Source organism: Notechis scutatus, chromosome 2 (genome assembly GCF_049901735.1).
Source record: "Notechis scutatus isolate UNSWTSFEM ecotype Mainland chromosome 2, rNotScu1.2, whole genome shotgun sequence".
Classification (NCBI taxonomy): Eukaryota; Metazoa; Chordata; class Lepidosauria; order Squamata; family Elapidae; genus Notechis; species Notechis scutatus.
Genome location: NC_142010.1, coordinates 225,278,660 through 225,303,817, shown reverse-complemented (window position 1 = coordinate 225,303,817; position 25,158 = coordinate 225,278,660). Strand labels below are relative to the sequence as shown.

Sequence of the window (25,158 nt, the reverse complement as noted above, 5' to 3'; positions counted from 1 at the left end):
GGTAAAACCTTTGCACCTTGCAGCATATTAGTTGGTCGGTCGTACAAGATTCCTTACCTTGTTATTGTTTCAGTTTAGTTTCTTGGTTTGCAAACATCTTGAATATAATTTATCTGAAAAGGCTGGCTTTGCACAGTGAAGTTAAATGTTTTCAAGTGGATTTTACTCCGAATTAGTGGTATCTGTGGGGAGGGGTAAGGAGGGGACACAGAATGATGAATCAGTGATTGTATGGATAAATGCTCGCCCTTTTGACTTTTATTTAGTAATTACTGTTATATCTTCCAAGGAAATTCTAATAAAGTTTTGTTTTTGCATATTTGCATATATATAACTCGATGGCATTTTCTTTTTCTCATTCGTTCTCAGGATCCAGTTTTATAGAGTATATTAGCATTGATAACCCTTAAAGATAAACATTATGCTACTCTTCGTTGCTGTTGAAATGACTTGTGCTGGTTGGCATAAACTTTGCCTTTTAGTATTGAACTTCAGTTTGGATTTTTCACTTCCAGTTTCAGTTTCACAACGAAGGTGTCTAAGATTTTTCAAAGAAATATGTTGAGCTGAGTGTATTATCTGCATATCATAAATTGTTGATGTTTCAGTCTTCAGGTTTTTCAAGCTGTCATATTTTCCATTCCTACCAAAATATATTTGTTGTGTATGTTAAATGGATAGGAGGACAATATATATTCTTAGCCCTTTTCTAGTCTGAATCACTGTGTCTCCAGATTCAGTTCTTCCTGAATCTACTTGTTCACTGCTCCTCAGAAGAATCAAGTGTTCTGTATTAATATTTCCCACACTCAAGCAGTAACTGTGAGAGGGATCTTGGAGTCTTAGTGGACAACCAGCTAAACATGAGCCAGCAGTCTGCAGCAGCAGCCAACAAAGCTAATGCAATCCTAAATTGCATTAACAGAGGGATACAATCAAGATCAAGGGAGATACTAATACCACTCTATAAAGCCTTAGTAAGACCACACTTAGAGTACTGCATCAAGTTTTGTTCACCACATTATAAAAAAGATGTTGAGACTCTAGAAAAAGTGCAGAGAAGAGCAACCAGGATGATTGGGGACTGGAGACTAAAACATACTTACAGGAACTGGGCTTGGCTAGTCTAGTAAAGAGAAGGACCAGGGGAGAAATGATAGCAGTGTTCCAATATTTGAGGGGCTGCCACAGAGAGGAAGGGGTCAAGCTATTTTCTAAAGCGCCTGTAGGACAGACAGGGAATAATGGATGGAAACTGAACAAGGAGAGATTTAACCTGGAAATAAGGAGAAACTTTCTGACAGTGAGAACAATCAACCAATGGAGCACCTTGCCCTTGGACGTTGTGGGAGTGCCATCACTTGAGGCTTTCAAGAAGAGATTGGACTGCCATTTGTCAGAAATGGTGTAGGTTCTCCTGCTTGGGTGGGGGTTGGACTAGATGACCTACAAGGTTCCTTCCAATTCTGATTATCTGTTAAATTTACAATTCAAAGGCATCAATCATCATATTAAGTTAAAACACAGAATCAAGACTAGCTAGATTAGATGCGCAAATGAATCTGTCTTGTTTGTTGTATGAACACAGGATTTAAACTGGGATAAAAAGCAATCCTACTTTGATTGGTGAGGGATACAGTTGGGTTTACATTTATGACTATTTCAGTGTTATCATCATTCCACTTTTTGTATCCAACTCATCAGCTAAATTCATCATTTTAGCCAAATGCATTCATGTATGGGTACTATTAGGCATGCAAACTTTATTTGTGTGCTGTATGGGTCATACATATCTTTTATCATTCTATTTTTGACATTTTAGACATTTTTACATTTTAGATATGTCCTAAATATCCCAAAAGTTAAAAATGTTTTTAAAAAAAAACCTTTAGGAAAAGAATCAGGCCAGACTATTACCTTTCAATGCAATCTGGCACTTGACTCTTCAAGGGATAGATCCCACTAGACTGATATGTAAAAAATTGCCTTTGTTTGCTTAAAGCAGATCTCTGCAATTTTCTTTGGGTTTTGAGTTGCTCCAGGTCCATATCGTAATTTTAAAAGGGATTGTGGTGGAGGAAAATTAAATCAAATTGAATATTATATTTTTCCCTGATGCTAATTGTTCAATAGTCACACTGAATCATTAATAGTAATTCTCCATTTCCTTACATTTCTGGTGGATTTTAAAATTGAATATAAATTAAGGATCTTGGGGAAAAAATAACTCTCATACATATGCAGACAATTGCATCTGACTCATGCACATCTCATATGCAGAAGTAGCTTGAAGAAGATGGCATTGGATGTGTGCGATGGTGGGCATGTGGGCATGAACAAGTACTTCTTGACAGGTAACATATTTCCAGGCCACCAGCTGGATAACTACAATTTAATGAGTAGTCATATTTTCCACCATTCCCTTCTTCCCCACAACTGCTATCCCTGTGGGGTTTTGCTTATATATCTTCCCTTGTAAGAGCTCTCAAATTGTTCTCAGCTTCAGGACTTTTTTTTTTAAATAAAGTTTTATTTGGGTTTTCACACATACAAAATACAAGTAAAACATCTTTTTTGAAAATAGCATGGTCCTGGGTTGAATTTCTTTATACAGACACAAAACTCAATTTCATGCTCCTTTTTGTATTCTATTCCTTATCTATTTAACATTTTCTATATAGTTTTTCCCCTCTTTTGATTTTCTCGATTTTAATTTGATTATCTCATCTCAGTTCAAATCATTATATTTATACTTTTGTCTGTTCTGTTTCAATTTCATATTATCTTTTCTCATTAAACAAATTTTCTCCTGTAGTTACTAATTGGAGTATGACACCTTTATATCTTTTAATTACATCCATTCAACTCTTATTTAAACTTCAATATATACCTTAAGGTTATGACCTTCAATATAATACATAATACATAACTTCCAATCGAATTCTGCTTGGTACATTCTTATAATACACACTATATTCTTTTAAAAAAAAGATTGTAAATATATGTAATTATAAACCCTCATTCTGTTCCAGTTCAGTTCTATCATTAATAATCATTAAAATCTTAACACCTTTGACACTTCTTTTCAATTAAATATCATACTTCCTTAAAAACACATATAATCTCCATAATTAATTTTTCCCTTATTTCTCTTCACGTATGTTTTATAAATCATTAAATACACCTTTTATTACATTTATTTATTGACAAGCATTCCACTGAATTACAATAGCTATTTTATCAGACATTTTAATCATACATTGTTTCATATTTTCTAAAATTATTTCTGTTTCTAATATAACCATACTATCTTATGAACCTTTGCAGAATCCCCTTTTCCATTAAATTTTCACCCATTATCTCTAAATTGGCCCTGTTTCTCTGTATTTTTTTTCTGTCCTTTATGACTTCTTTTCCTTTCTTTCTTCCCTCTCATCTTCTCCCTCCCCTTTTTACCCCCTTGTCTCTCTATTTCCAATTCTTTCTTCTGCATTTTCCACTTCTGTTGCTTTCTGATTTTATACTTATTTTTCACTCTTTTTTTTGGAGTTGTTTTTCCCAATCTTAAACTTTCCATTCTCTTTCCCCCCTTTCCTTTTTTCCCCCCATCTAAGATTACTTGTTCATTAAAGATGGCTTCTTCTTTGTCGCAATCTTCTTGTTCTGCAGGCATTTCTTGTTGTTTCTCATAATTCCAAATCTCCATTTCTAAGAACTGAAATACGAAGCCAAAAGAACCTCTCCCTTCTTGTGCATCTTCTTTGTACTTTTTAAGTTCCATTTTCAGTTCTTCTAAAAGTGGAGCCATTTTAAACACTTTTAAACAACCACCCGATTGATTTTAGTCATTCAAAACAATAACCAAGAATTCAGAAATCATCAAGTAATCCAGATAGTCCCGAGTTATATCTTCTTATTTCTTTTTCGACTTTCTCTTTCTGGGGTTTTTGTTGCGATATTTCAGTTAGAATGTATTTTTTGGAAGTCTTGTTGAGATTTTGCTATAAGTTCTTTTTTAATTCCAGGCAGTCTCCTCCCTTCCAGATCTTGCCCTTTTATTCTTCCTCTCTCCTTTCCTGTTTTCTGTTTTCAAAAGCTTTTAATTATCCAGAAATCTTTATTATCCCTTTGACTTTTTATTTCCAGCATTAAATGTCTGTTGATGTCAAAGTGGTTTTTTTTTTCTTCCCAATTTCTTACTTAAGTCTCTTAGCTGTCAGTATAGGAAAAGGAGAAAAAAAAACACCAAATCTTTTCCCTTTTCTCTCTCCTTTGCAGCTTAAAAATCTTCTTAGGGAACAATGTTATTGTTTTTTAATAGTTTCAATTCCAGGGTACCTTATTTGTTGCTTTTGCTGTTTGACCCGGTCATCCAAAACTTTCTCCTCTTATCTTCCTCCTGCACATTCTTTTCCGGTCAAGTTCTTTTTTGTGGTGGCCATTTCTGACCACTGCTGCAACCGCCTTCGGGAAAGGGAGTAATGGCCAGCTGGGGAGGAGAGATGCGGCTCTCCTCAAGCCCGCAGGTAGCCTCCCCCCCTCTTCACCACCTCTACAGGGTGGCTTAGCCCCGAAGCCAGCCAGCTCGGGGCGCTCCAGAGGCGAGCATGGATAGAAGCCTCACAGAGACGAGGTTTCGGTCTGTCGCTGAAGAAGCTCCAGCTTCAGGACTTTTAATGCTGGTTAAATGCTGGTTGTCTCTCCCAATAACCATATTTATTTCAGTTCATACAGGTCCTATTTTTTCTTTTGCTCCGATCAGTGTTCAGATGAAAAGCATACAATATATTCCTTAAGCTCTGTTATAGCAAACTTCTGTTGCATTTTTATACTGTAATGTATTTTATCATATTAACTATTTTAAGTTGTCATTCTAAAATTGAATCAGGAAAAGTTATTTTTCAACACACTCAGGCACATTAAATTCATTTGTAGTGCTAATGGGGAATTTTCAATCCTCAGTCTTCATTCTGATCTTGAAGGCAGATACTATCATTCTCACCATTTGTCCATTGTTTGCATTGTTGGTTAACAAGCGTTCAAGTGTGAGAATCTCCATAAACATATTTCAAGCTTCTTTGTGAAATTGTGGTACTTAAATAGTTAACCGAAGATCTATTATTAACAGAGGTAAAAAGAAGAGATGCTGACACTATTGTTAGCACATAATAGGAATTGTGATCATTTGTGTCACAAGTTGTTGCTTTCTTATTGGATGAAGAATTTACAGCTTGTCATAGATATCATTTAATATATGCAGATAACAACTCCTTTCCTTTTTAAATTACTTCCTGCTAAATTGAGATGTGTTGGAGGTTGTCTGGTGACACCTTTTCAAGAGAAACATATGGCTGCTGCTATTTTTATGCATAGTTTCATCTCAACTTCATACTCAGAGTAACATGGAAAAGGGATTTTTGTCACTCTAGGGTAGTGTTTATTTGTTGTTTTTATTTGTCAAATTTAAAGAAGGTTATTGAGAAGGCAGTCAACTTGCAATTTTGAAGATGCATGGAAGGTAAATAGCCTTAATTCCTTGCTACTGGGTTTCAGGCTGGAACATTTTTTAATTTATTTATTTATTTTATTTTGTCAAGCGATTATTAGATAACAGGTATAAGTATAAACATGGTTATGAATACATGAAATGGATACGAATAAGAAAAATATGCTGAGACTGCACTGATTGTGTTTTTCAATAATCCTGCAATGGGTTTAGGATGGAGAAGTGCATCACTTCTAGTCCTCTTTGAGCTCTCAGCCACCTTAAATGCCATTAAACATACTATCCTTGGCTAAGAGGACTGGGGCTAGGAGACATGATGTTGCCTCCTTTCTCTATTGTTTCTTCCAGTTGATATTGGCATCTCTGTATGTGTAGGAGATCTGGTTTGTAATTTGCTGATCCTCTAGACTCCTGGTTCTTACTTAAAGATCAGTGAGGCCTTTCTGCAAATTTATATTGTGCACCCATTGCATCTTCTTCTAGAGCAAGACATTCTGTTTACTGATTACTCATACCTTAGTCACTAACCTGTTGGATTTCTATAATGTACTCTACATAGGACTACCTTTTAAGACCAATTGAAAACTTCAGTTGGTCCAAAATATAGCAGGAAAGATAACAATGGGTATGCCTCACCATGTCCATGTAATATCACTATTTTGTGAGCTGCACTGACTTCCAGTATGTTTCCATGTATAATTCAGCACGCTGATCATTACGGATGAGGTCCAATATAACATTGGGTTACTTGGGAGATTGTCTATCCCTGGAATCTTTGTCTGTGTCATAAGGTAAACATGCTCCAGGTTCCCTCTCTGAAACAATGTTCAATGGAATTTATAGGCCTTCTCTGCCCTTTGGAATGAGCTCTAGCCCCCTATGTTTGAATTGTTCCAACCTTATTGCATTTTTCGTACAAAGACTTGGCTTTTAGATGAACCAATTCTGTGATATGCATGCTTTTATTGCCAGTCTTAATTATGTATTGACTCTATTTTATTTTATTGAGAATATTGAGTAGGAAAAAAGATAATAATAGATATGGATTTAATACACAGATTTTATTTCTGCTTGTTCTTTTAAAAAATCTCCATATGTTCCTGGTTAATTTTTTTTGTAGGTTCAAGCCAATATTTATGTCCATTCCTATTTATTTAATAATGTGGAGATCTACAAGGAGAAAAATATTGGTCTTTAAAAAAATAAAAGATATGAAAGAATTTATCAAATAAATTTTTTAAGGTACTCAGTTTAAATATACTCAACTGATATCAGCCATTGTCTAATTATTTTTATGACAATATTAGTTTGGTAACTAATAATTATAATTCTATAACTAATTATATAATATTGGCAGTGAACTCTGAGAGTTGCTATGCCAACACATCAGCAACCGGCCCAGGTACTGCTTAAGATTTTGCTTTTGTCTGCTTGATTGATCAAGTTAGAGACATTGTAGGTTTTTGTTTGTAAAATAACCTTGTTCTATTCTTGTTAAAATCTAACTTTGATCTTCTATAAGCAGTGAAAAATCACACTGTTGTTAATATAAAAAGAAACCTTTCATCATACTAGTTCTGGGTATCTAATGAAGAGATTGGCAGTATTTTATCCCACAAACAATATTTTCTACTTTCTTTCTTTGTGGTTGTTTTTGTAGCTGGATATAGAAACCATAATCCACATAGCAACAATGGCTAAAAGCAAGCAAGATGATTTTTTAAAATCTCATAAATGGTATCCTCATGCTTTTGGATCTTAAACGACAGATCAACTTATGCTGTGCCAAGTCCTGAGATAGTGTTACGTAGTAGAACATATCTGATTGCAGCATAACTCAGGCTGAGTATTAAATGTCCATTAAAGCCATGAAAATTCTGGAAGGTTACTTGTTCTCTATCAATTATACAATGGTATAAATTGCTCAGCTCTCAATTTATATTTGAAGAAACATTTTATAGTCTGGGGTACATTTGAAAATGTACTTGGAAATATGGATGGTATACATTTTTGTGTGTAATTGTTCCTTTTTTCTCTATCCTTAAGTGAAATGGCTAGTTGTAATGTTTTAATTTACATTAAATACTGTATGGAAGCCTAATTTTTGTATAGCACAAATTTTTTATAGCACAGGTTCAGTCAGCTTCAGATAGGATGCCATATGTAAGAGCTACATTTAAAAAGCAGACAGGTTAGAGACAGCTTTAGGAGCTAGTTTTGAGAGTTTTTAAAGAGCCTTCAGCGCATTGTCTTTCTTAGCAACCCACCCACCCCCCTCTTAATTCTGCTGGATGGTTTTATAAACATGATCTCTTTAGCCAGCTTTCTAGCTTGATTTCACCACCACCCAGTGCTTATATAAAAAGCAGCATGTGCCAAGCTTTTAAATTGCCTTGCTTCTCATCCTCTGGATTAAAAACAGTCCTTACTCTCCTCCCCTCCACTCATGCCTACCCATAACACAGCCTCCCCTCAGAGGCTGTAACAGACATCTAGCTGTCCCAGAAAATGACACGGTTGTGCCAACATTATTATTTTGGGTGGGAATTTATGTGCGCCCTGGTAGCTTTCCTCTCATACTAACCATTCATATTCTTGACTTTTTTTGTGTGTGCAGATCAACAGACATGTATTGCATGTATTCAGTACATGCATGTATTCAGTACATGCAGAAAGCAGGAAAGTGGGGGACAACATTTCCCTTTTCTTTTGCATGCAGTGGGGTGTCTGTGTGAAGGAATTTCTCCAAGAGCTGTCACCACCACCAGAGCTCTCCTATTGGTCAGCTGAAGGGAGCCTTGATGGCTCCTACCAGTAGTATCCCAGCTTGTCTCAAATGCTGTATTGAGCAAGAGTGAGATGATACACAAGCCTAACTTCAGACAGCAATCAGCCAAATAGTTGCATTTCAAGAGCATTCTGTAAAACCTGTGATTTCTGCTACATTGCTTCTTACTCCCTGAACTGTTTTGTTTTTGGAATGGTGCTACATCTTTTTCAATTTGGCCAGATTTGGCCTTGACCCTCATCTGCTACCTACACACTTCCACTTTTTTTAAGAAAAAATTGTTCAAGGGAACTTACAGAACTTTTATTATGTGTAAATATTGATAAGCTGACAAATGGTCAATTATTCCAATTACTTATATTTATGATTTTTTATTTATTTATTTATTTATTTGATTTGTCAATCGCTTACAAGATAATAGGTATAAGTATATACATAGTTATGAATACATGAAATGGGTACATATAAGAAAATAAAAGAAACAATAGGACAGGGACGGTAGGCACGTTGGTGCACTTATGCACGCCCCCTACAGACCTCTTAGGAAAGGGGTGAGGTCAATAGTAGACAGTCTAAGGTTACAGTTTTTGTGGTTTGGGGAAGAAACCACAAAGTCAGGTAGAGTATTCCAGACATTGACCACTCTGTTGCTGAAGTCGTATTTCCTGCAATCAAGTTTGGTGCGGTTAACCTTGAGTTTGTATCTATTGTGTGCTCTTGTGTTGTTATGGTTGAAGCTGAAGTATTCATTGACAGGTATGTCATTGCAATGTATGATTTTATATACCATACTTAGATCAGACTGAAGATGGCATAATTCAAGGTTTTCTAGGTCTAGAATTTCAAGTCTGGTGGCATAAGGTATTCTGCAACGAGTAGAGGAGTGGAGAATTCTTCCTGTGAAATATTTCTGGACTTTCTCAACTGTGCTAATATCAGATACGTAATGTGGGTTCCAGACTGATGAGCTGTATTCAAGTATTGGTCTAGCAAATGTTTTGTATGCTCTAATTAGTAGTGTGATATTACCAGAGAAGAAACTACGTAAGATGAGGTTAACAACTCTTAACCCCTTTGTGGCTATGTAGTGGGCTCTAGCACTTAGATCATTAGAGATGAGTATTCCAAGGTCCTTTACAGAGCTTGGATCATCAACAAGGTCTTGACTATTCAGCTTGTATTTATTTTCTGATTTTTTTTTGCCAATATGTAAGACAGAGCATTTGTTTTTTGAGATTTGAAGTTGCCATTTGTTTGACCATTCTGATACATAGTCAAGATCTTTTTGAAGGGTAGCAGTATTGTCTGTGGTATTGAACAGCTTTACATCATCAGCTAAGAGAACACAGTTGCTCTTAATATGATCACAGAGGTCATTTATGTAGAGTATGAAGAGAATTGGTCCGAGAACACTGCCTTGGGGGACACCACCATTGACAGGTACAGAATTTGATAGGACGCTCCCAATTTTGACCATTTGTTGTCTGTTTGACAGGAATGCTTCTATCCAGTTATGCAGTTGTCCAGAGATACCGTAAGATTTTAGTTTTAGGAGTAGTTTGTCGTGTACCATGAATCAAAGGCTTTACAGAAGTCTACGTAGATTGCGTCTATTGCTTTGCCCTGATCGAGTTGTGTAGTCCATATGTTTTTGCAGTGTAAGAGTTGCAGATTACAGGATAGTTTTTTTCTGAAACCAAATTGTTTATTGGAGAATAGGTTGTTTGTCTCTAAGTGGAGGATAATGGATTAGTTAATAATTGATTCCATAACTTTACAGGTGACGCAGCATAAGGAGATTGGTCTGTAATTTTCAACTAGGCTGGGGTCTCCCTTTTTGAAGATGGGGATGACCGTGGCTTGTGACCATAGGTTAGGCAAGGAGCTGATCCTGAAAGATTTTTCAAAGATTATGCTTAGAGGTTCTGCTGTGGCAGTGGGTAGCTTTTTTAAGAAGTAGGCACATATTCTGTCCAGTCTAATAGATAGAGATGGTTTTAGATTTCATAGTGCTTTTTCAACATTGTCTTCTATAAAATCGATATGTATTAGATCATTGTAGTTTTCTGTGGTTCGGCTAGGAAATACTGGGCATGATGTGTTAACTTTCATGATCCACAATAAGGCAATCAACTGTCCTTCAGAAGTCTTAGGCATATTGACCCTTTGACCAAGACTGAAGGAAGCTGACATGCAGCTTCTCTGTAGCAATACCAATTTTCTTCTTCTTAGTCTTTGTTTGTAGACTTACCAATGCTATATCTACACAGTAAACAGAAAAGTACTCCATCTTTCAATGGAGATCAGGTTAGCCTTCTCTCTGATGGCATTCAGGAAGATGTTACAAGTTTCACAGCTATTTTGGAGAGCCTTCAATTAAGTTTGAAATATCATTTATTCTTTTAAGTCTCTTTTTTTCTTTCATTATTATTTTGTGCACTGGTTTTGTGATTTTATGATCTGATTATTAAATGCTATTTTAAATATGCCATGGATATTTTAATAATTTTTCTATATTATTGAATAGCATTCTAGCCATAATGGTTTCAGAATTATAATGGTAGAGTCACTTTTCCAAGCTAAGAGCCAATTATTATCTGAGATTTTTTAAAATAAAAATGTTGGTTTGATATTTTAGTTTTAATGAAAAAATACAACAGATTTTTTTTAAAAAAAGCTTTCTGATGACTAAACAGTTGACTGAAGTAGTAATATATGTAAATTATTTCACTGTCTATAGAACTACCCTGCCTATATTTAGTTTGACCGGATCCCTGAATATCTCTAAAGCTGGGTGCCTTTGATCAGGGGCTTCTCCTAAGCCCTCACATGCTGTAGTAATTGGAGGCTAAGATAAGAAATTGAGATGTGTAAGCAATCACAAAGATTATAGGAAACACCTGTTTTTACTCCAATGACTACCTGCAAACTAATTGCATGTGTTTATTTGGGAAGATTATAATTGCTCAGATAATAGCGCATAACACATTTACTCTCTTACTGCAGACAAACATTAAGAATGGCTAAGCGCACCTAAATTGATGAAACGCAAACATCTCTTCCCATCTGTCCAGGCAATTGAGTAGTGATCTAATGACACCATACATTACTGCCTTTGTGCGTTGTGAGCTGACAGGAAGCCGCTGGAGAGTCACCTCAAATTTTCCATTTTTAGCAATCTACAGTTGTTTACTTTACCTCCCAGATTAATTCAACTACAGGTCAGAGAGGGAAGCTGATATGAACAACAGAGGAAATATGTATTCCTCCGGGAAAGGACAATGTCCATTCAAGGATATTGGTTGTGCAATGTGTTAATTATATTTCTGTCTTTCTGACTTTAAATGCTGTCCAGGTATTGACTAAAAACACTGTCTTAAAATAGCAAGATTGCAAGCATCTTTTTAGAGCTCAGGCATCCTGGATGCTCTCTGTATTTAGTTAGCAGTATAGTGAACATAACTTTTTCTACTTCTGTATTGGCTGACTGATGGGCATAGGCCTCAGAATTACAAAAGATTGGCTTAATTAATTTTGAATAAGGGAGGCTATTCGTATTACAGTAAACATGGTTCTGTTTGACTATGATTGTTTTGGCAGGAGATTTGAGATCAGAGCAGTGAATGGAAAGGCATATTTCATGAATATTTCTGAGTATGGTGGAAGACACATGCTTCCTCTTAATAAATCTCTCTGTGGCTTCTTAGTTTGGGATGTCATTTCTCCTCACCCCCATCTCTCCTAAGGGATTTGAAAATGTAAGTTCTTTCATAACATTTTAAGCAAACACAATTAAATCTTTAATATATCTTGGGGGGGGTGACATTTGTGACATTTGTGACATTACATTTAGTCAGTTCTCATTTTTATTATAAAACAAATGCCACCAAGTATTGAATGAGCAAGAAAGAAACTATTTTATTAGATTCCTTTGTAACTCATTTTTATTTATTCAGAATGAAAGGAAGAAATTCCACAAGTAGCAAATTACATTCTATGATTGGCATTTTAAGTTTTCCAGAATGGTGATCCTTGTACTGGGAAATTTAAGGTTTCTGTTCTAAAGAAAATATTGTTCCACTATATGGAGCAATGTACATATTTTTAACTTTGATTTTTACTATTAATTTGTAACTTTTATCTTGTTCTTAATCTGTGTTTTTATTCAGATGTTTATATTGTATTATTACTATGCTGTAAACCATCCAGAATCACTTAGGTAAGATGGGCAGAAAGAAAATAAATAAATAAATAAATAAATAAATAAATAAATAAATAAATAAATAAATATAGAATATTGGGGTGTTACATATTTAGGAGAAATTTCACTGGTTTCTCTTCAATTAACAATTTTCATAATTGGTAGATATATTCCACATTAAAATTATTGACTATTCTTTTATTCTACTTCTATTTCATTCATATCCAAACATAGATATTACCAGGGGAAATAAAGATTCATATCGTGGTGTGTCCATAGAGTGGGCTCAACATTGCAAAAAATTGCAAAAACATATTTTTCTCAATAGCTGTACCTACATCTTTTCCCCCCTCATAGCTTTGGGGAGGCAGCACTTCAATCCAAGCCCTGTCCTTTAGATGGGTGTGAGCCACTGAGGCTCATAGAAAATGGGCGGGGTTTGAATAGCAATGCTGTTCCCCATCTCATCAATTTAAGCCCCTTGGAGATGCCACTGAATTCCTTTTCCTTATTTTACATTTCTTTGTTGTTTTGTGTCCTAATTGAAGGTCACAAAGAATATGGCCAATTGTATTATGAAATCAGTGTGGAAGGAGCTGAACTTTAAAAAAAAATGGAAGGGGGGAGCCTCACAAATGATTTTGTCCCTTAACCAGAGGTGGTATTCAGCAGGTTCTGAGCAGTTCCGGTAGCGGAGATTTTGAGAACCGGTAGCGGAGATTTTGAGTAGTTCACAGAACTGGCAAATACCACCTCTGACTGGAGATTTTACAGTAACCTTCCCTGCCACGCCCACCAAGCTACGCCCACAGAACCGGTAGTAAAAAAATTTGAATCCCACCACTGCCCTTAACCCATCAAATTTGAAAAGTTCACCTGATGTAGGGAAGCATAGGTCTGAGTGCCTTAAGCCTTTGTAAAGTTTTATTTTATCTTTAAACCTCTTCTCAAAATACCAGCAGTATTAATATAATATAATATGTGTGTGTAATATAAATTATAATATATATAATCCCTGATGCACAAAGTTCCATTCTCATATACAAAGCTACGATGAGAAAAAGATGAAGATACAGCTATTGAGAAAGATCTTCACACGTTTGGTGTTACTTCTGATTTAAATTAGAAAGTTTAGCATATACGGAATTCAGTAGGATTCACTTCAGTCAAGAGTCATAGGATTATGATCATTAGGTCATATAATTCCTATATATTATAAATGTAAAATATATATTATACACTTATTTGTTTATAAAATAAATTTATATAAATTTATAACATAAATGCACAAAATTTATAACATAAATGCACAACATATATAACATAAATGCACAAACCTCTTGAACTGGTGGTTCTCCAAAACCACAAGAAAACAGCTGTCCTTTAAAATTGACAATCTACACTTCTAACCAACAGTAGGAATCACCTAATATAAAACAAATTAGTATAAAATAAACATATGGGAGTTCTTTATAATTGGTAGTCTAGGGTCATAATCCTTTTATTTAATTTGCCTTCAGTCTTTTAATTGCTCCTTTCTTCTTTGAAAATAACTTTGTTAGCCAATGAGGTTTCTTTAGGCTGGTTGCCACCAATTAATTATTTAGTCTTTTGTTCAGAATGTTTGCTACCTGGCTTTTTGCAAAGAACTCTATTTAATGTACTCTTCTGTTTAGTTCCGTTACAGATGAGCCTTGATTCGTGCTCTAGGAAACAATCCTATTCTAATGTTTACTGTTCAAATAGCCTGATTATACACCTTGAAGATGACTCAAATTATGACATTCATTTAACTTTATTGGGGGTACGGACAGTCTACTGTAATTTTAGAAAGCCAACGTGAAAGCCTTTAGAAAGTCAATGTTAGATATTATTTTATCTTCTTAAATAGAAAAAGAACCATAAATGCATATTTAAATTCAAGATATCTTGAATTGCATCACATATGGTTTCTAAAGTTTTCTTGTTTCTACCTTTGGTTTCAGAAGTAAACATGGCCATCTTTTTAATATGAACACAAAATTAGCCTGTCATAATTATGTATCATCAAGTTGTTGCCAATTCTTAGTGACTTAGTAGGCAATAGATAGATTTTCTATATGAAGATCTGTCCGTAACTTGATCTATTGAGTCTTCCAATGATGCACTCATTGCTGCTATAATTGAGTCTATCCATCTTGCTGTTGGTTGTCCGCTTCTTCTCTTTCCTTTTACTTTTCACAGCCTCAGAGGCTTCTTTAATGAGCTATAATCTTTGTATAAAATTGGATAATTTGAGTCCAGTCATTTGTGCCTTGCATGGGTTGATTTGTTTGATAATCCATTTGTGTGCTTTTTTGGCTATCCATGGTATTCCCAGGAGTTTCAGAAGCAGAAATACTATTTCTGTTGAGCTTCTTCAAAATCCTTGCAGACAGTGGTGTACCAAGTACATTTTACATCTGGAACAGAGACTTTTTTTAAACATCCTCCTCCTCTGTCCTTGCTGCACCACATTGTTGACTGCCAATTGATTGGCATGCGGACAGCAGAAACCCAATTTCACTGATCTTCAATGATCCTCTAGATGGCTTCCCATCATTCCCAAGACAATGCACTCTTTTATTGCCTGCTCCTGAGGTGGAGTACCATTACCATCCCTCCCTTGGTACACAACTGTTCACACAGGAACAATCTGAGAGCAATTCAAGAACAATTGTTTAAACAATCCCAACTTTTTTCATATATGAAAAATATATTACTTAGGAGCTGGTTTTACTGGATTAACTACTAGGACTGGACAATGCTTTGGATTTAATTCTAAAAAAGTGCTTTGAGCACATGGGGTGTGGCCATCATATTTTATGTAAACTCTTTAAAATAACTATGTCTTCTCCTAGACGTAGGAGGGTAGTGCTGCCCTCTGCAGCTGGCCTGTAATTCTGGGGAAATAGTTATTTTAAAGGATTACAGACCTGTTCCACATTTTTAGTATTGAAAATTAGAAAACAAAGCTTTATTCCAATTTTTTGGAACTGAATAAAGCTGCCTAGCCCTACTGGCTACTATTTTCCTACTTCATAAAGAAAGGCATTATTTACAGGAAAAATGGCACGTTCTTCAAAGCAAGTATTATTGCACAGCAAATCAAGCCAGCAACCACTCACAACTTGCTAGAGCCCCACTCTCTTATTTGGAATTCTGTAGAGATTTTCAGTCATCCAGGTAATGGTGTCCAAAAGGTGCTTTTTCAGAAAAACAAGAAAGTCCAGTTGCCTCCTGAAAAAGTATATTTGGGGCAACCGTTACCTGGATGACTAGAATCTCTACAGACTTTTAGCTATACAATTTGGGATGAATACCCATTGAATGATATGGGAGTAGGAATGGATTTCCAGAGAAAAACTGCAGACTACAGGAACCAGGAACACTACTCAAGTGACCCTGCGGGCACAGATAAACCTCCAAGTGCTTCAATGACCCTCTGAAAGGGTGCAATTATCCAGCTGTCTGCAAGGAATATAAATCCTTCCATTCCCCACTATCCTGTCAGAGCTGAAAAAACTTCTTGGATGAGAAGTGAAACATCTGCAAAAGAAAAACAAGTAAGTCCAGTTGCCTTCTGAAAAAGCACCTTTGGGTCTTACTTGGAATGTTTCAAACAAACTCACTTTAAAGAAACAAAAATGTTGCATTTGGTAAGCATCTTGAGTCATTTATTTCTGAATTCTTGAAAGTGTATTTGAAAAGGAGAAAATCAATTTGCTACTTCGTAATGGTTAATTTCTACAGTACATTTCAGCACTCAAACACTTTCACAGTTCTCATCCTATTAGTCTTCACAGCAACATGAGATACAAGAAAAATAAAAGGACATTGCCAAGGTTGTTGCCTTAGCTTCATCACTTTTCTTTAGCTTTTCACTATAAGCTTAATAAACAAAATAACTAATTTTGACCCTAAGGCCAGATGACTCCCTGTAGTTTTCAGAAGTGGTTTGCCACTGCCTCCTTCCTAGGATTGAGAGAAAGTGACAGGTCCAAGGTCACCCAGCTGGCTTTGTGTCTAAGGCAGGATTAGAACTCATGTCTCCCAGTTTCTAGCCTGATGCCTTAATCACTAGACCAAACTGGCTCTCATACACATACATAGGCATAGGCATACACTTCACTTGATCAATTGCATAATAATAATAACAATACTAAACTTAATACCTGAAATATGGCATTATAAATGTGTCTTCCGATGTACACCCTCCAGATTTCTCTCATATCTCTAGCAAATGAAAATCTAAGAATGGTTTGGTTCTACTTCAGCATAACCAGGCCTATTGTTTTATTTCAGACTCTAAAGGGTAAGAGTTTTCTTTAAATTCTAAAGTCAGAACAATTTACGTGATACATATATAGTATAACATGTACCTCAAAATTATAAGTAATTATGTTTAAAAACAATTGCCTATTGCTTATAACATGCAGAAGGTGTTGTCCTTGGATAGGTAATTTCATTGTATTTATCAATATATTCGCACTTGTCTGATTTGAAGAGCTGTTTGTGAACAATCTTTAGAATATTTCTGGAATATAAATGTAGTTTTACTGCCAAGTACTGTATATTTTGAATGGAAACTGAACAACTAAGTTCTGATGTCCCTGACCTTTTCTAATGCAAGTTGCATCAAGGTTTGTCTTTTATATTGTGTGGGTGGAATTTCCCAGAAAACTTGAATAGGGTTGTCAGTAGGATAGATGTTCCAACTGCAGTCTTGTATAACTGGTATAAATCCAAATGTTGATTAGTTTTATAAGAAGTATCATTATGAATTAGTCTAAAAACCCATCTAATCTAGCATTCTGTTGTCTCATGTCTAGACAGATTCTTATGGAAATTTCACTGACAGATTATGACTGTTGGAGCTGAGACATATCCAAGGGCAAGTATGTTATGTGTAGTCCTCAACTTATGACTGTAATTGAGCCCGGAATTATGATTGTAAGTCATGATAGTTGTTCATCCAGTCATTATGCGACCACATCTGATTTTACAACCTTTTTGGTGGTCATTAAGTAAAAGCAGTGGACATAAAACAAATGCCATGTCATTAAGTAAACATTGTGGTCATTAAGCAAACCCATCATTCACTATGTCTCCTTTTTTTTGCCAGAAACCAGAAGTAAATGCCACTTTCTGGCAAAAAATATTGTAAATGACAGTCGTGATCACAGGAAGCTGCAAATGTCTGTAAACGTGGCCAGTTGCTGAACACACAAAATGCAGTCATTTGACCACAAATAGTAGGCGGAGACTGTCAGATTTTGAATCTGGATTATAAATTGGAGTTTCGTGGTCCATCATAATTTGGAATAGTTGCTAAGCAATAGGTCCAGAGGTGGTATTCAGCAGGTTCTGATCAGTTCTGGAGAACTGGTAGTGGAAATTTTGAGTAGGGAAGAGGAGAACCGGCAAATACCGCCTCTGACTGGAGATTTTACATTTATCCTTCCCCTGCCACGCCCACCAAGCCACGCCCACAGAACCTGTAGTAAAAATATTTGAATCCCACCACTGAATAGGTCATTAGTAAATGTCAACAGCCAACAGATGCTCAGCTTCATGACTTGAAGTGAAAACCACAACAATAGGAAAGAGTGGGAGAAAATAAGTTGGAATTAAATTATAGTGGGTATAAAAAAATTGTGCTTTCATGTTCAACTGTTTCATGGTTTTACTAGTGGGCATAAATATTCTAACTTTGTTTGGCCATATTATGCATTAGAGAGCCTAAAACCCAATACAGACAGTCCTTGACTTATGACCATAGAGAAATCTGGCCAGTTGAAAAACAGAATGGTCATTAAGCAATATAATGACATGATTGCCTCGCTTAGTGACCTGTACCCCTGCTCTTCCTGATGTGGTCATTAAGCAAGCACACAGGATGTTAAATGAATCACAGGATGCCTCATGGGTAAGGGAGGCCCTGGGAGGCCTCGTGCAGACCTAGGCCCACCTCTTTCAGACCTCCCAAATTCTCCCCCACCCCTCAGGCATACCATACTGTATTTTCTGCCTCTCAGAGTCCCCACAAGCCTTGGGCCTATTTTCCCAACCCAACAGCTCCCAGTCTAGCATGTCCTGTTTATTCTGTGGCTCAGTGGTGGGATTCAAAAAATGTTTACTACCCATTCTGTGGGCGTGGCTTGGTGGGCATGGCAGGGGAAGGATACTGTAAAATCTCCATTCCCTCCCCACTCCTGGGGGAAGGTTACTGCAAAATCCCATTCCCTCCCCACCCCACTAACCTGCTTTCCAGCTCTGTTCTCCTGTGCAGGGCAACAAAAGAAGACCCAGCCAATCAGCTGGGACTCGGGAGGCAGAGAATAGATGGACGTGGGGCAAGTCAGACGTGGAATTTGCCATTTCTCCGAACTACTCAAAATTTCCACTACCGGTTCTCCAGAAGTGGTCAGAACCTGCTGGATATCACTTCTGCCATGATTATGAAATGCATTGTTGGTACAGCTGATACTATGTGAAAGTTATTGCATACCTTGCTGGTATTTTGGAAAATTACCACTGTTACGGTGTTGCTTCATGCATGAAAAATATTCCATGTAATTCTTGAGAATGGGAAACCCCAAAGAAGCAAAAGAAAGCCAGAAAAAAAACCATGAAGATATTCTTTAGCTGAAATACCATATGGCCTAATGTGGTAATAATGACCATCATGATAAATTTAACATAATTCTTCCTGAAGTCTGATTTTGGTTTCACCAGAAACAAATTCTAAAGTTTTAAGCAAATAACACTTCATAAAAATTAATTATTTTTGGAAGAGATTTAGTGAACAATGTTGTGCAAATTAATGAACTGAATTCCAGTCTGTTGAATGACTCAGCGAGGGAAAAAGTATGCTTTAATGTTTGCTACTTATTGAAGCTTTATATAAAAGCTATTCTTCCTGGTTGCTACCATGGTCTAATCTCTTTCTGAAGCAATATAATTAGCACTGTAGAAGGACTGACCTTTCTCAAAATCTTTTTTTTTAATATTCATGCAAACTTTGATACCCAAAGCACAATGGAGCACTGCAAAAAAATAAAATAAAAAATAGAGCACTGCTGTTAACAAAGAAATCTAGGATAGATGTATTGATTGTTGTTACATAGAAAACAAGGTAGCACTTCTGTCATCATCTAATAGAGAATGCTATAGAAACTATGTATTAATCTCTTATGTTTTTATTAAGTTTGCTGAGCCTTTTGGAAGCTTATTGACTTTCTTCTTACATTGGGTAACATAGACAGGATAGGAATAAATCAAAGTCTGTGTGATTTATCACTCACACTCAAAGCATCTCACCGAAAGTCTGTCTAAGATGTATTTTTATACAGTTTCATGCACTTTCCTTCTATAGTGGTAAACTGGGTTTCTCCAGGATAGAAATGGAAAGATCCAGAAACCTGACAGCTCTACTCTGGACTTTTATTAGAATCACACACAAACTCTGGTATAAAGAACTATCTATCTATCTATCTATCTATCTATCTATCTATCTATCTATCTATCTATCTATCTATCTATCTAATCAATCTATCTATCTATTCATCTATCTATCTATCTATCTATCTATCTATCTATCTATCTATCTATCTATCTATCATCTATCTGTCTATCTATCTATCTATCTATCTATCTATCTATCTATCTATCTATCTATCTATCATATCTATCTATCATATCTATCTATCTATCTATCTATCTATCTATCTATCTATCTGTCTGTCTATCTATCTATCTATCTATCTATCTATCTATCTATCTATGGAGAGAGACATATAACAAATATATTCGGCACATTCTACTTTCATTGTCCTGTACCAATATTTATTTTATTATTATTATTTATTAAGAAAATGTATACTGCTGCCGAACAGATTCACAGTGACTCCAGGGGGCTTACAAAAATAATCACAATATAAAACCCAATAAATCTTCAGTCCTTTGGTGATAGCAATCAGACCAATCACTTGATAGGCTCCATATCACCTTGGTTTCTCCAAGCCCATTAGAAAAACCCTGTCTTCAGGGCTTTTTAAAAGAATGTCAAATCCTATTTCTGTAGGATAATGTTCCATAGGAAGGAAGCTATCACAAAGAAGGCCCTTCTTCTTGATCCCACTAGATGGACCACCTTAAGAGAGGGAGGTCTTCTATTCATTTGCAGAAATGGGGTGAGGGTGGGGAAACCCTATACTACAATTGCCTACCAAGTGGAACTGGAAAAAGATGCTCAGCTCCCATTGTCTCAGTCATATTTGTAAGTCTTCCTCCCTATAATAATGAATGTAATATTTTACACATTTTGGACAGAGGGGGAAATGATACAGTGTAACATGACTGGAAGGAGGAAGACCATTTCACACCAAGGCTCATACTACAAATATTAATATCTTCTATAATTCAATAACCTTAAAATATTTTTGTTAGTTAAAACACAGATAAAACATTTTTTAAACCCCAACATTGGTGGTTGGGAAACCATGTCAAATAATCTGATGTATTTCTACCTCACTGAACCTCAGGTATGTTATCGTGGTGCCATCATAAAAGCTGAAATTGTACTTATGGCAGATCCACACAACTACATGAAAATGGGCAATAGAGTCAGAGCAACAAGCAGTTTCTTAATGTGCATCTGCTTTCAAACTTATTCAGTCTCCAGAATTATTCCAACTCTATTCCTAAATCCATATACATCAATACATAGACTTACCAGAGGAAAATATTGAAAAGACTTGTTAATCATAGATAAGGCTTTGTACAACTGCAGTTGATAACTGAGATTCATGAAAATATTTATGTAAAAATCAGTGACCTTGAACACTGGTAATATTAATATTTTCCAATGCATGAACACTCATAGAATAGTTGAATATAATCTGTTATTATCTTAGCAGACAATGTGAGCTGGATACGTGAATAATAAAGCATAATTCAATGATGGTAAGTACAGCCTGCACAGTATAATACATTTTTATTTTTAGGAAAGCATTGAACAATGGCAATATAGAGTTGGGAATTATGACCAGTGACCTTGGACAAGAGAAGATACTTGTGTCTTGCCCTGAGCAGCAAGAGCTTCAAAACAAGAATTATGAGAATATAGTTGTGTCTATTGATTTTAAACATTGATGAAAATCCATATTTTTGACAGAGGCAACATGGTCAGTTCTATATTGCAGCATCTTCCTTGTGTATAAATTCCCTAAACTGGAGAGGGATCTCTCATAGCTTCCCAATGCTTCCGCCAAGCATCATCTGTAGGTTCAATTTATGTCTCATGTATACCCAGATATGAACAATACAAAATTCAAAAGCAGATATAAATATGGAGCACTTCACCCTAACCATCCCCAACATTCTGCATAGACAGATTAAGATACAAATGTATATGTTTCAGCTTGATAGAAAACTTCAAAGCAATAGATTTAATAGTAAAATTATAAGTGTACAAATATATATGCATATGTATAAGCATATGCATATGTACATGTATAAATTATCTTTGCAGTTATTAAAGACTCTAATGAAAACACAAGGCTGCTATTATTCTCAGAGTGCATGGAGAACGTTTGCAATAAAACACTGCTTCCTTCTTATCTAGTATTGCCAAAATGATTGAAGCAGGGCAGAGATAGCAGTTTGCCTCAAAGACACAGAAGCTCTGCATCAAATTAGAGAAATCTGATTTCCTTTCATTTAAGTGAAAGTTTCACGTAGAGTCTTTTTTAAGTGAAAGGATGGGCACCAATTGTCATAATAGATATTGGCAAAGATGACCAATCTTAATGATTAAACTTTGATCCCTGAGGCACAGCAGTGGGATCCTACCTGTTCCACTAGCGGTTTGGTGATCGTGTGCCTGCACGCACACCTAATGCACACGCACCTAACATGCGCACACCTAATGCACGCACGCAGCTTTCTCCACACCAGCTGAGGCCTACAGCGCCAAGCAGCTGAGCGGGTAAAAAAGAGAAAAGCACAGGGGTGGGTGTGAGGGCCGATCCTGAGCTTTTCTCTTCTTTATCCTCTCAGCAGATTAGGAGGCTTTTTTTAAACTCCTCTCAGCTGATTGTTGGAGGCTTTTTTTACTACCGGCTCGGCCAAACCTGTCTGAACCAGTAGCATACCACCACTGGTGTGGCTTCTCTATAGTAATGATTTACAGGGACTTGCATAAACACTTTCCCTTTGTAAAAATATGAAAGTAACTTTATGTTCTCCTCAACAGTATTCCTGAGACTGATTAGGATGTACTTTCATGGATCTTTTTTTCTGATGACAGAAATACCAATCATCTGGCCATTCTCCAGAATTTCAGATAATGCCAGTATAAACAAGCCATTAGCTAGTTCCTTAAGTATGATAGGGTACAGTTCATCCAGTATTATGTGTGTTATTTTTGTTTTCAGATCTTCACAAAACTTGTTTTGTTAACCCTAACCCATTCATAAATATTCATGTCCAGTTGTTTTCATACATAAGGATTTACATAATATTGATTCTGAACAAAAAACATCATTCAGAAAACATGTAACTCCAAAGTAGGGTTGTTAAAAGTAAATATATTGTACTTACTAAAGTGATAGTACTATGTAGGTGTAGCAAATGTGCAACCTGTTTAATTATGATTAACCACAGAGACAAGGTTTATTGTGAACAACACAGCACCAATTCACAAAAGACTGCAATCTGGAATGAATTATGTAGCCATGTAAATTGCAAAAAGCCATTTAACCTCTTCTCTTTCTTCCAATTCCCAACACCCTTCCAGCTATCATTTCCCTTCTATTTCCTCTACCAATTTAAAATTCTGCTATTCAAAAATCTCCTTTCCTTTTCACATTCTCCTCAAATAAGGTTCATTATACAGGTGAAACTCAAAAAATTAGAATATCGTGCAAAAGTTCATTTATTTCAGTAATGCAGCTTAAAAGGTGAAACTAATATATGAGATAGACTCATTACATGCAAAGCAAGATAGTTCAAGCCGTGATTTGTCATAATTGTGATGATTATGGATTACAGCTCATGAAAACCCCAAATCCACAATCTCAGAAAATTAGAATATTGTGAAAAGGTTCAATATTCTAGGCTCAAAGTGTCCCACTCTAATCAGCTAATTAAGCCATAACACCTGCAAAGGGTTCCTGAGCCTTTAAATGGTCTCACAGTCTTGTTCAGTAGGAATCATAATCATGGGAAAGACTGCTGACCTGACAGTTGTGCAGAAAACCATCATTGACATCCTCCATAAGAAGGGAAAGCCTCAAAAGGTAATTGCAAAAGAAGTTGGATGTTCCCAAAGTGCTGTATCAAAGCACATTAATAGAAAGTTATGTGGAAGGGAAAAGTGTGGAAGAAAAAGGTGCACAAGCAGCAGGGATGACCGTAGCCTGGAGAGGATTGTCAGGAAAAGGCCATTCAAAAGTGTTGGGGACTTTCACAAGGAGTGGACTGAGGCTGGAGTCAGTGCATCAAGAGCCACCACACACAGACAGATCCTGGACATGGGCTTCAAATGTCGTATTCCTCTTGTCAAGCTGCTCCTGAACAACAAACAACATCAGAAGCATCTTACCTGGGCTAAAGAAAAACAGAACTGGTCTGTTGCTCAGTGGTCCAAAGTCCTCTTTTCTGATGAGAGCAACTTTTGCATCTCATTTGAAAACCAAGGACCCAGAGTCTGGAGGAAGAATGGAGAGGCACACACTGCAAGGTGCTTGAAGCCCAGTATAAAGTTTCCAGTCTGTGTTGATTTGGAGAGCCATGTCATCTGCTGGTGTTGGTCCACTCTGCTTCATTAAGTCCAGGGTCAGTGCAACTGTCTACCAGGAGATTTTGGAGCACTTCATGCTTCCTTCCGCAGATGAGCTTTATGGGGATGCTGACTTCATTTTCCAGCAGGACTTGGCACCTGTCCACACTGCCAAAAGCACCAAAACCTGGTTCAATGACCATGGGATTACTGTGCTTGATTGGCCAGCAAACTCGCCTGACCTGAACCCCATGGAGAATCTATAGGGCATTGCCAAGAGAAAGATGAGAGACATGAGACCGAACAATGCAGAAGAGCTGAAGGCCACTATTGAAGCATCCTGGTCTTCCATAACACCTCAGCAGTGCCACAGGCTGATAGCTTCCATGCCACGCCGCATTGAGACAGTAATTGCTGCAAAAGGGGCCCAAACCAAGTACTGAGTACATATGCATGCTTATACTTTTCAGAGGTCCGATATTGTTCTATGTACAATCCTTGTTTTATAGATTGCATGTAATATTCTAATTTTCTGAGATTGTGGATTTGGGGTTTTCATGAACTGTAAGCCATCATCATCACAATTATGACAAATCACGGCTTGAACTATCTTGCTTTGCGTGTAATGAGTCTATCTCATATATATTAGTTTCACCTTTTAAGTTGCATTATTGAAATAAATGAACTTTTGCATAATATTCTAATTTTATGAGTTTCACCTGTATATACAGTAATTACATAAAAACAATCAACACCTTTTGTTTGAATTGGAAAATATGTTCCCATCATTGATAAACTGGGTTAAAGAAAAGCTAGAACTTACACATTAGCTAAATTTCAGTGCCTTGCAAAAAATGTTT

The 25,158-nt window shown here is 36.3% G+C and overlaps 1 protein-coding gene across 2 annotated transcripts in view; it reads left to right on the top strand.

Moving 5' to 3' along the window:
• CAST (calpastatin) overlaps window positions 1–25,158 on the top strand; it is a 282,033-nt gene that overhangs the window by 141,996 nt on the left and 114,879 nt on the right. The window lies entirely within an intron of this gene.